At 33.5% G+C, this 10,786-nt stretch overlaps 1 long non-coding RNA gene across 2 annotated transcripts; it reads right to left on the bottom strand.

The window, feature by feature from the left end:
• Positions 1-2,585: 2,585 nt before the first annotated feature.
• On the bottom strand, positions 2,586-6,915 carry LOC129922520 (uncharacterized). 2 transcript variants are annotated; one of them, XR_008774534.1, is made up of 5 exons: positions 6,255-6,915; positions 5,450-5,685; positions 4,125-4,231; positions 3,705-3,773; positions 2,586-3,364 (listed from the first exon to the last, which is right to left on the bottom strand). It is a non-coding gene; the product is annotated as an uncharacterized LOC129922520 (long non-coding RNA). The 2 variants fall into 2 exon arrangements; XR_008774533.1 differs by lacking the exon at positions 6,255-6,915 and adding an exon at positions 5,999-6,071.
• Positions 6,916-10,786: the final 3,871 nt, after the last annotated feature.

Here is a 10,786-nt window from a genome sequence, read left to right as displayed (position 1 = left end):
GAAATAGATCTAGAGCTAGATTTTCTTGGACGAATGATATAAAATAAGTATAAATAATAAGTCATATGAATCTGATAGATCTAAAACAAATACTGATAGAGTCATTCATTAATTAATTATTAGAATTACTTGACTACCAACTTGGTATTTTTATTGCCAAAATACAATGTATTTTATGTGCATTTATTAAAAACAACAACCAAAAATTAAGCGTTTGACGCAACTAGATCTAGATGTCTAGACCAGTAGATCTAAATCTAGCCAGGGTTTTTGTCATGGAATATATTTATAAAACTTCAGCCACCTACTGATCACGATATGACAGATAGGGCCTAAGCCTACTCTCTCTACTACTAGACTCTACATCTAGATCTAGTACTAGTAGATCACTACATTTGACTAGATGATTACTAGATCACAGTAAAATTCAATGTGTACTTCCGACTTTAGCTCAACAAACAAGTCTACTCCAAAGTATAGATCTACTAGTAAAGTCACAAAGTGTAAAGGATCATTATATATTCACATAAAAAAAATTATAAGCCTAAAGGCCTAAATGAATCGAATAATCAGTCACTAATTTGACTAATCAGTAATCTAAATTGTTTTTTTTAAATGGCAAGTGTTATTGATGACTTCTGACTTGTAAACCAGTTGCAGAGATTCTAGTTTTTATTTTGATGACATGTTACGATATATCAATGATATTTAGATAAACGCAAGTACCTAGTGGAACAGACAGAAGGACCATTTAATACAAAAATGATAGGCTTGTCTTTGATTCCGAAGACTTATGAGGAATGCTATGTTTCCAGTGGCTACTCAGCCCCAGCTGTGACCTACATATTATGCCACACTGAGCACAGGCATAACCATTGTCCACCTGTGGTAGAATCAGTTGTTTTTTTCTTTTTGCCGTCTACCCTCGGCAATTAATTTTTATTGGTGTATACCACACCTTTGTAAGTGACCTCCAGCTGTCTCATTCTGAAGCTGTATGCAACCAGGTGCTCTCTTATTCTATGTCAGTTAAAGCAAGTTGGCGCCTTAGCTTGTCTTTAAAGCATTTCTGTGGTACCTCTTTATGTGCATATGACATGTTAGGCAAATAGGTTTTGCCTATCAGAAGGCCATTTCGGAATATATAGGTGTTTAAAATGAAACTCCAAACCTCTGGACTTCCATTAACCAAGAAAATAAGCTTAGGATTCAAAGAGACGACACTGGCATTTCAGCTAAGACAATCAGTAAAATTAATAGCAACTTTAATTGCAGTCCACCAAACAAGATAAAAAGAAACAAGTGTGGCTTCAATAGCATTGATGATATTTAGTTTACTTTTATCTCATTTACTAGTATTACTATTTCATTGACTAAGGTTTTTTATTGTCAAATATGCATAAGTACATGTACTAGTTCCTGCAATTTGATGAAAAATAATAATTAAATTGTGTGTAGTCTATATACAAATGTTTATAAGAGATCACAGCTTCTAAAACTTAATTTACTTAATTTCAAAACTATGATTTTGTGTTCTGACTCTACTCTAAATAAATTATATTTTATTTTAAGAATGCAAAGTTGGAAATTCTGTTCTGATGAAAAAAAATTATTAAAATAAAGTAGATGTTTATGGTTTCTTTGTATTTATTTTTAAATTATTTATTCATTAAAAATTAATTGTTCATTAACATTTACTTGAAGTAAAGATCAAAAACACAAATTCAATACATGATTAGCTCTCAATTCATGCAGATCACAGCCCATCACTTAAATGTATTTACTGTCAATTCTACACACTATTTATTTCAAAATGTTGCTTTAAATTGTTATATGACACAATCAAAGTACTGGTACCTCACATTGATGTAGGCCTAAAGCAGCTGAAATAATGACAAATTTTCATTCAATAACTTGTACTGTCATTTATTATCAGACGTGTTAAAACTAATGACCTGTATCGTCATCTTTGGCCTCCTTCAGTCGTAGAAAGACTAAGGTTTCATCTCAGAGCACACTTGCTCATGTGGCTGTGGAGCCCTATTTTGGAGACACTCCCGTCCACAGATAGCACAGGTTAAGGTGGCTTTTGCTTCGGTGGTAGAGGAACTGGCCGTTTTTCAGACTGTACGTTTTTCTTCCTGAGCTGAGACCTATGTACTTTCACTGTCCATAGCTTTCTTGGTCACTGTCTCTCCATCTGTTGCGGTCTAACGCTATGTCTTCCCAATTGTCAGTATTGATGTTCACTGATTTGAGGTCACGTTTTATTACATCTATGTAATGGAAGTGGGGGCGACCAGTTTTTCTTGTGTCAGTAGTGTGTTAAAACTAATGACCTGTATATATAATTTATTAAGCAGGAGCATCAACAAATCTTGAACAATAATTGTCTACAGAAAAACTACAGAAATTCTTATCCAAACAATATACATTTACAATGTATTTAAGCAAGTTAATTTATATTTATACAAATCTATATGGCCTAAAGATTATAGCGTATTTTGATGTGTGAATACCAAGTTACATTATTACATGAAAATAGTGTACTCATTTTTAAAATATTCTGGGTAATAAAAATAAAAAACTAATGATACAATAAAATTGAAGCATTAGTCAAAAAAAGAAAAATTTCACTCAAGATCTATGTGAACTCTGCTTGAAAAAAATCATTTTGAAATTAATTTTAAAAAAAATTATGGTTCTTTAGTCAATGGAATGATAGCAGCAATTATTTAACGATTTCATGATTATCCATTCATTTCAATATACTTATAACTGAAAAATAATTCATAAGGTTTAGATAAAACCATTTGAAAAAATGATTATAAATTTTTTCTTAATTTGCTTAATTCAAATCTAATATAAACAAGATTTCCTCTGTCAAGAAACTTATGAGGGAACAACATGCATGTTCTTCTCAGTAAGTTTTGCAAAGGGAATTAAGAATATTTAATTGATGTTGCTTTTTTTTTTGCCAACATTTTAAATCTTTGCACCAGGTTTTAGTTTTAAGGAGAATGCACCATATTTTATATGTTAACTTTTGTTAGATTCTTATTTTAATTTTAAAAAAGTAAAATTTCCCTTACCACTCATCTACTGCACTCCCTCTTGTTTTAATGGGGCTCAGATTAATAGTTTTCAAGTACAATATCAAACAGATTTAAAGATATACTAAATCCAAACCTGTTGGCTGAATGACAGGATATACATAAATATGTATACAGCTTACAGTATAATATATATATCTTAAATTAAAATTGGTCCAAGACTTTTATTTTGCAACATGATGGGATTTTCCTTTCTGGTGGTGCTATGCAGGAGTCCAAGAATCTCATCTTTTCTCATAACAGAAAGTTATCTAGTTATAAAAATAAATAAAAGGATTTAAAAAAAAATATGTGTGACATATGTGTTGACCATGCTAAACGTATATATGTTATTAATTATAGTTATATAATTTTGCCATTCTAAAAATAGTCTGTACCTAAAAGGAGCTACTGCGTTAATGTGACCTTAATAGTTATGAATTATTACTATAGGTGAAGGCAGATGTTCAGTTAATTAGATGCACACTGAACTAATCTAAAAGCAACTATAACATATATTATGATTTACATTTTCATGGAAAACTAGTTTTTCAAAAATACAAGTACTTCAGCTTATGAGAAAAGTACATGGGAAAAATTGCAGTACCTTACCTTTAAGAGATGCAACCAATCATTGACTTTTCAGGAATGCATGCCTTTTTCTTGCATTTCCAAACATAACTGTAATTATACAATTAGGCATATTGGTTAATTTCTTTTGAAAACATTAAAATTAAAAAATAATATTATTAAATTGAAAACGTTGTTGTATCAAACATACAAATTATCAGACAATTTTGCCTAATTTCATCAAACAGTTTATTGTAAAGAAATGGCCTGCACAACAGCCAAGGTATATTAGGCATTCATGAAAGATGAATGTGCTTAAGAGTGTTATAAATTAAAAAAAAAAACTAGAGAAAAATGTTAAATTCCATCCCAGATATTTGGATGTTGCTTGACCATGAAAATCACACAATTCATAAAACATCTATTAGATAACTAAAATAAAAATTGTATAGTAGTACTTACATTAAATATTGAATGGATGCCCAGAGAGTATAAATAGTATAAGTATGATCCTTGAGCCATTCTGGTACATCATCAGAACTGGTTGCCATGGTTCTACTTGTTAATAACTGAAACATTACAAACATTTTTTTTTATTTATAATTTATCACAGACTAGAATAGAAATGTTGCCAGGAAAAATACCAATGGTTAGAATACACCTGATGCTACTTTTGTAGCCTTATTACTGGTTAAAATGCACCAAAACTTCATTAATTAAATCTGATAAGAAACATATATGTATCACACAAGTTCAAGTTTATCAGAGTGTCATAGCAAATAATTAACTAGATATGTGAGTTTTATATTAAAGTACTGAATTTCAGGGGATAGATCCAACTTGACACCACATCATTTATTATTTCATGAACTCATGGGTCTGGGTATGGCATGGAATGGAAACTATTATTTAATATATATGGGGTGTAGGCAAGGCATGGATTATAAATTGTCTTGTATAGATTAGATTGGGTAAAACTGCCAATCGAAGGTAACTTTTACTGATATATCTGGATCAGTTATAAATTTATGGGACCTAGGCCTGCATAAATTTTATCTTTTATTTATATATTTTATGTACATATATAACTAGTCTAGAATCTATTATAATTATATCTTAATAATAATTTTTGTAGATGTCATATAATATCTAACATATTAAGTATAGATCAGTAGATTTAGAATTTTAGCTAGTGGAATATTTTTATATCCTAATCTGAACTGGATCTATATATCTAGAATTTAGATCAGTAGATTTAGTATTTTAAGGTAGTAAAAACTTTTATATTCTAAATCTAAACTGGATCTAGATCTAATTATTCTAGAAGCTTAGATCTAGAAGACTAGTTGTCAAGATTTGACTACACTATGGCTAATGCACTAGCTTAGTAGGCCTACTAGATAGATCAAGAGACATAGTACTAATAGACTCGTCTTGCCTCGTTGGGCCTCTCAAATCAGCTACATACTTTAGAGACAATTTAGGAAGGTGAATATCGATCCAATTCAAAGATCTACAATCTACATGTTAGAGTCTAGCTAGAGATGCTAGATCTAGACAATCTAGTCTAGAAGGCTTATCAATAAAAATCAATCATTTCTAAAGTTTGTAAAATTATATGTAGATCTAATCTATCTATTTATAATATAATAAAAATCTATGTCTACTTTTTAAATATTTAAAATGATATGGCTGATGATATTAATTATTTTAATTGAGACATTGACATACTGTCACATACAAAGTAACAAAATAATTAGATCTTATACTAACTCATAGACTCATACCGTATTGTATTAAACCTTCGAGTTTACATTCCACTATCTTGACTTGACTATATTGACTAAATAAAGGGCACTATGATTATAGATGTAGATTATTATCTATGATGATGATGTTTATCAACTGGTAGATCTATAAGTAGTATCGTCACTTTAAGTATAATCAGTATAACCACTGCATTCGTTTCATTCACTGTCTCAGCTGTATCAATAATCGTGTGAATGTGATGTGAAAGTGAAGTCTAGATATTGATAGATTATAGATCTACTATTAAAAAGTATTAACTATACTAACTATAGTGTCTATACTATAGTATAGCCAGTATGACTCGTATGAGTATACTCATATACTGTAAAAGTGTATAATAGTAAGTAAGTATAGCTATACAGACTAGATGATAGATAGATCTAGACTCGATCTATTCTATAATAAATATTCATATTGACAATTATTGATCTCATGTATGGTCTAGATCTAGATAAAATAGAGTGGATCTCATGACAGTCTACATTAGATCTATTGATTTTTTTTTAAAACGTTAAATAAATCTAGACCTTAGTCTTTAACTTTAGTCTAGGTGTTGTAGATCTATATTATTCTAGATATTATACAAGAGATCTAGATCAATATAAGTTTCGGTTTTCAAAAAATTCGCATTCGAAATTTTAAATACCCAGATTTAAGTATTTATATACCCATATTGGTAGGTCCGAGTTAATCATTTATTAGATCTATTAAAGCATGTCTATATAAAAGATTATTATTTTAAAAATATATTATTATATAAAAGATATAGTTATGAATATTTACTTTAAAAAATTAAACAAAATGAATTTTTCACTTTTGCCAATTAACACTCTGGCTAGCAAAAAGGATGACTCCTCAATACTGTGAAAAGACGATAACTGCATGAGTTGGTTTGGAATTGTATTTTGTAAGACTAATTTTCAAACATATCCTTCATGAGAGAGAACGAAAAAAGGTTGTCAAAAAAAAAAAGCTGGCTGGACTACGCAAATAATGGACCAGCCTCTCTCTCTCTTGATATCTTGTTAAGAACATTGGTGACCGGGAAAAGTGGATGGTTTGGTTGCGCGGGACAGATGATAAAAATGACATGTACATAAAAAAAATTCCAGATTTTGTGTAAAATACCCAAATGAGGAAGTACTGGAAACACCTATTTTAACGAAGTGGCCTTAAAAAAAAATCTTTTGTGACGATCCATTATTCAGGGAAATTGTATCTATTTTATCAGATAGTCAGAAAATGGATAAAGTTTTTACAGATCTAATAAAATATAGTGTGGGGAAGTTTTACTCTCAATGAAGGTCAATCCAAGTGGCTCTCGGAGTAAATTTCTTCTTTGGCATCCTCATCGATTTTTCAAATTGGTATGGTGCGCGAAAAAAGATGCGCGACGGCACTCTGATCATAAAATCTCGAAGCTGGTGTTCCATTAGTATAGTTCCATGGGCTGACTCCTTCCACAAGCTCAGCATATAAGATATCTTTCAGGATTCTACCATCTGGCATGCGGGTGACATGTCCGAGCCAGCGTAATCTTCTTTGTGTCAGGAGAGCATACATGCTGTTCATATTGGCCAATCTCAAAACTTCCTGATTGGAGACATGGTCCCTCCAAGAGATGCCCATTATGCGTCTCAGGCAGCGCAAGTGGAAACTATTCAATCTGTGCTCTTGGTACATGTATTTTGACCAGCTTTCACTGCCATAAAGGAGAGTGCTCACAACACAGGCGTTGTAGACTAGGATTTTGGTCGCTGTGGTCAATTTACCATTTTCCCAGACGCGCTTGGAGAGTTTTGCCAATGCTGTGGTAGCTTTTCCTATCCTTTTTGTCAGCTCGATGTCTAAGTCTAGGTTACTGACAATTTTTGAACCCAAGTAGGTAAATTTCTGCACCACTGAAAGGGTGTGGTTCCCAATTTGTATTATAGGTATTTCTGCGACGTCTTGTGCCAGGATTTCGGTCTTGGAGAGACTTATAGTAAGGTTAAACTCTTGACAAGCAGCTGCTAAGGCGTTCACTAGCTTCTGTAGACCTCCTTGTGAGTGAGATACGAGTGCCGCGTCATCGGCAAACAGCAGCTCCCTTATCAAGATACGACGCCTTTTCGTTTTGGCTTTAAGACGTGCCAGGTTAAAGAGCCTTCCATCGGATCTGCTATGGATGTATATTCCGTCTTCCAGGGATTTAAAAGCACTGGATAGTACGACTGAGAAGAAGATGCCAAATAGTGTAGGGGCCAGTACACATCCTTGTTTTACACCGCTCTTAATGGAGAATGGCCTGGAGGAAGAACTTTCAAACTGAACGGTGCCCTGCATATTTTCGTGAAAAGCTGACACTAGTTTTCTTAACTTATTTGGGCAGCCGATTCTCTCTAGTACAGCAAACAGACCGCTTGTGCTAACAAGGTTTTATAAATATATATATATATATATATATATATATATATATATATATATATATATATATGTTACTTTTGAGAGATGATAAGATAGATAAGATAATTTTTATTGATCCAATCAAATGGAAATTCAATTTGACTACAATTGACAACCTCAGCTTTACTACTGTAACAATAACATTATAGATGCAAATACGAACAACATTCACTCACGAAACACATACACACTCATAACAAGCGCTTTATGAATTAGATTTCTGTGTACTTCTCGATGATGACAGATGATCTTGTAACACTCTGACCGACAGTGGGATGAAACTGTTTTTAAATCCTCCTATTGCTTATTTAAATTCAGTTTCCATACTTAATGGACTATTTGAAAGAGTATGATTCAGCTGAGACCAATCTCCATAGAAGGCCTGTGTACACTGACCTGCTGTTATAGTGTGTGTGTATTTGTGTGTGTGTGTGTGTGTTTCTATGGTGATGGTAGAACGATGTTTGCGATTGGTTGTGAATGAGACAAAATAGATGCCATTGTCGTCACTTGGTCTTAGTAAGGACAGACTAATCCAGAATGTGAAACTGAAGGTTGTGTTATTGTAGTGAGTTTGATTTTGTTTAAAAAGAGTATTACTAAACTCTAGTACAGATATTTATATCACATATCAACTTCACGTTGCAGGGTAGAGTTCAAGCTTTCTCTGACGGTTGATCTCGATTAAGATCGGATATACGGTGTAACTATAGTAAACTAAATTGCTACAATAGTGTTGCGACAGTCATTATCTATCTATCTATCTATCTATCTATCTATCTATCTATCTATCTATCTATCTATCTATCTATCTATCTATCTATCTATCTATCTATCTATCTATCTATCTATCTCTATCTATCTATCTATCTATCTATCCATCCATCCACCCACCCACCCTCCTACCTACCTACCTACTAACCTACCTACCTACCAATCAATCATTCAATCAATCAATCAATCAATCAATCAATCTATCTATCTATCTATCATTCTATCTATCTATCTATCATCTAACTTTCTTAAATAAGCACAAAGTAATTGCAAAACAAAACAACTAATTATTACAACATTACTGTTGTCAAACCCCCCCCCCCCCCCCCCCAATATTTCCATTGCATGACTCCACAACCTTTTTGTTGTGGCCTGTTGTAGATTACAGAGAAGGAATATTATTGGATTTGTTAGTGTTTCTTTTACTATTCTCTATTACACACTGTAAACTGAGTATTGGGAATTTCCGTTATGTCACAAAAAGGGGGTTACAAAGGGAAATCCCAAATGAATCGCCACCCAACAACAAACGGTATCCCGTGTTTAGAAAAAAAAACAACACTTTGTAATCATCACTATAGCAACCATCACACACACGCATGTGAAGCACCTCAATGGATGTGCCAAAGAATTAACCAGCCGTACAGAGCCACTGGCCCAAGTGGTCATTCATGGGGAACTTATTAATCCAGCTGAAATCTAGCGGGAGGAGAAATTGTGGCCATTTCTTGACGAGTGTCCCACTGCTGTTGGTTCATGAACAGTTTCCATCTCACTTGAACACACGGGACGTGTTCACTTGAACACACGGGACGGGTTCAAGTCAATATATCCATGCCAGATTTCCATCTGAAAGTTGCCTGAGCTTCAAACAATATAATAATAATAATAACATGGCTCAAAGCAAGTCATCTCTACCCTGAAACAGAAGGCTTTGTTACAGCAATACAGGACAGAGTAATTAGAATTAAAAAATTACTAGCATATCCTAAAACTCAATGTCGTTGATAAATGCCGAACATGTGGAAATGTGAGTGAGTCAATTGAACACATAATGGGAGGATGGTCAGCCTTGTCATAATCTGTCTACCTATGTCGCCGTAACCAAGTTGCAAAATTAATACACCAAAACTTAACTTTGACACATAATTTGATAAATAAGGATACTCCTCCTTATCACAGATACTCTCCACAAGATGCTCTTGAGTCTACGGATCACTTATTATACTGGGTTAGGACTATTTTGACCGACAAAACGATAGATTTTAATCGCCCTGATATGATGTTCATTGATAAAAAAGAAAAAGAAAAAGCCGCTACCATTATTAACATCGTTGTACCACTATCCCATAATTTGAGAAAAACTGAGTTGGAAAAAACAACGAAAATATGGGAACCTTGGCTTGGAGATAAAGCGTTTATGGAAATTATCTAAAACAACAATATACCTCATTGTCATATCAACCGAGGGGATAATGACAACTGACCTCACAGATACCTTCACGACCCTTAACATTCCTAGGAACATCCTCGTTGCCTGTCAGAGGGCGGTACTACTGCAGACCTGCCACATCATCAGAAAATTCCTAAGTGGACACTGATAAAGGGACTAAGATGAATTTTGTTTCTCTTTAACGAAACTCATCACTGACAATGCCAGAGAATAATAATAACGCGTTATAATTACATGGTCGCCCCCACCTCCGTTACATAGATGTAATAAAACGTGACCTCAAATCAGTGAACATCAATACTTACAATTGGGAAGACATAGCTCTAGACCGCAACAGATGGAGAGAGACAGTGACCAAGAAAGCTATGGACAGTGAAAGTACATGGGTCTCAGCTCAGGAAGAGAAACGTACAATCTGAAAAACGGCTAGCTCCTCTACCACCGAAGCAAAAGCCACCTTAACCTGCGATATCTGTGGACGGGAGTGTCTCTCCAAAATAGGTATCCACAGCCACATGAGGAAGTGTGCTCTGAGATGAACCATAGTCGTTCTACGACTGAAGGAGGCCAATGAATGAATGAATGATAATTACATGGCTTCGCTTCAAATCCGTAGATTAAGAAGGATTAGAATTAAGATTTT

This window comes from Biomphalaria glabrata, chromosome 13 (assembly GCF_947242115.1).
Source record: "Biomphalaria glabrata chromosome 13, xgBioGlab47.1, whole genome shotgun sequence".
Lineage (NCBI taxonomy): Eukaryota > Metazoa > Mollusca > Gastropoda > Planorbidae > Biomphalaria > Biomphalaria glabrata.
The sequence above is the reverse complement of the archived record's forward strand: the minus strand, read 5'-3'. Positions and strand labels throughout refer to the sequence as shown.